General features: G+C 40.9%; 1 pseudogene; it reads right to left on the reverse strand.

The window, feature by feature from the left end:
* Positions 1-375: 375 nt before the first annotated feature.
* LOC107719673 (proteinase-activated receptor 1-like) lies at positions 376-1,496 on the reverse strand (annotated as a pseudogene).
* Positions 1,497-2,139: the final 643 nt, after the last annotated feature.

A 2,139-nucleotide genomic window follows, 5' to 3' on the forward strand; every position in this document is an offset into this window, starting at 1 on the left:
ACTCTAAACATTTGCCTAGTAACACAGTAGTCTATTTACTTTCTCTTAGGGCTGGACAATAATTCAATATCAATATGTATCGTGATATATTTGTATGAAGGCTGAATACCAATAAAAGGTGAACATTTATTTATTTGCGCCATTTTTTTTCATAGTTTTATAGGTGTAGGTTTCATAGAGTTGGCAAATTAATTTTTCATAAGTTTGTAGGTACAGACATCTGTTGTGGCCGTTCTTGGCCGTTTTTATGAGGCTTTTTTAATAGTGTTCATATCGATATCGGAATTATATCGTATCGACCGAAATTAAGAAATATATCGTGATATAAATTTTGGCCATATCGTCCAGCCCTACTTTCTCTCTTTCACACATTTATTTACTACAGAGTAAGATATGCTTTTTATTTAGGCTATTTGTTTGTTTTACAGTGCAGCTTAGATGAGAGGATTTTGTGTGATTGTGTTTCATGGTACGGTAGCTCTTTTTGCCTTGCAGACCCAAAAAAACACAGAGCGGATCTGCTGTCTGTAATGAGATGATCCGTAGTAGTACAGCAGCGGGTCCATAAAAACACTTGAGCTTCCCAAACACACAGCAATCATGTAAGGTGGGTAGGTATCCCACCCAGTTGCACCATTTTGTAAGCAAATGCAGTGGTATATCAGGAGGCCATTAGATGGTGCAAAGCACACAACAAACTCAGTCAGCACAGCAGTAAACATAATTGCAGCCCTCCTTCGGTTGTCTGAGGAAGATGATGAGTGATCATGTTTAGCACAGAGCACATGTATGATAATAGAGTAGCTCACTAAGATGACAATCAGCGGCAGGATGAAGTAGATGCAAAGAAGGATTAAGAACACGGATAGGTATAACCTCACTGAAGAGTCTGCCAAAATGTCAAAGCAGGTAATGCCACCCTCAAACGCAGTTGTTTGATTCATCATGAGAAGTGGTACCATGCCAGCGAGCGTCAGCAGCCAGACCACCACACATACACATGTGGCTTTCCTTGAACTCCTCCAGGTCAGAGAGGAGATGGGAAATGCCACGGCCAGCAGCCTGTCCACACTCATGCACATCATCAGCAGCACAGAGCAGTACATGTTGCCGTAGTAAGCTGCACTGAGCACACGACAGGCCGCCTCACCGAACACCCAGTTTGAAGCATTCAGCTGGTAGTGGATCTTCAGAGGCAGCAGCAGGGTGAAGAGCAGGTCCACACACGCCAGCTGAGACATGTAGATCACAGGTGCTTTCTTCTCTCAAATCCTACAGGTGAACGTCACCATGGCCAAACCGTTCAGGGGCAAACTAATGATGATGAAGATGTAGATCGAGGGCATGACGTGTGTGACAACCAAGCCTTTAAGGAATTGTATAGAGTTCAGTGGCTCAAGATACTTTATAGTTTGGTCATTGTAAGCCACTGCACTTAAATTTCCCTCAAATAACGTCTGATTTGTCTGGTTAAGAAAGCCAAATGGAAAATACATCATGAAGCCAGAATCTGTAACAAAACACAACACAATCGTTTTATTTACCGGCTTAAGTGAAAAACAAAACCCATCTAACTACAGATCTTACTTACTATAACAACTACAGATCACCAGAATTATAAATACCTGTTGCACTCTTCTTCTTTTTTTATTTATTTTTTATTAATATACACACAAAGAGTATACAAAATACGCATACAGACTAACATAAAACAAACGTAATAAAAAAACTGCAAAAAGAACTCCCATTTATATATAGTTTGGGAGTGATGAATATTGTATTTTGTGGATGTTGAGAGTATTCATTTCTTTGAGAAGTATTTTCTCCTTCCTTCCTCCTCCCCTCCCCCTTTCCAATAATAATATTAATAATAAAAATGAAAATATTTCCCCACTGACAGGGATACCCACATACAAACCCTGGGGGAAGACAGGGACCCGATCTGCAAACACACCTCCATCCAACGTTCAGCACACAAGCCTAGCACACCCGCCTTAGGATTCAAGCTTCTTTCCTTTCCCTCTCCCCTCCTCTTATCCCTTTTCTTTCCTCTTTCCCCTTCTCCTTCTTTCTCCCTTTCCTCCTCCTAATTCCTTATTTTTCTTCTCTCCTCCCTTTTCCTCATACTTCCTCCTTTTC

The sequence above is a fragment of the Sinocyclocheilus rhinocerous genome, unplaced genomic scaffold (assembly GCF_001515625.1).
Source record: "Sinocyclocheilus rhinocerous isolate Xijiao unplaced genomic scaffold, SAMN03320098_v1.1 scaffold661, whole genome shotgun sequence".
In the NCBI taxonomy this organism is placed as follows: domain Eukaryota; kingdom Metazoa; phylum Chordata; class Actinopteri; order Cypriniformes; family Cyprinidae; genus Sinocyclocheilus; species Sinocyclocheilus rhinocerous.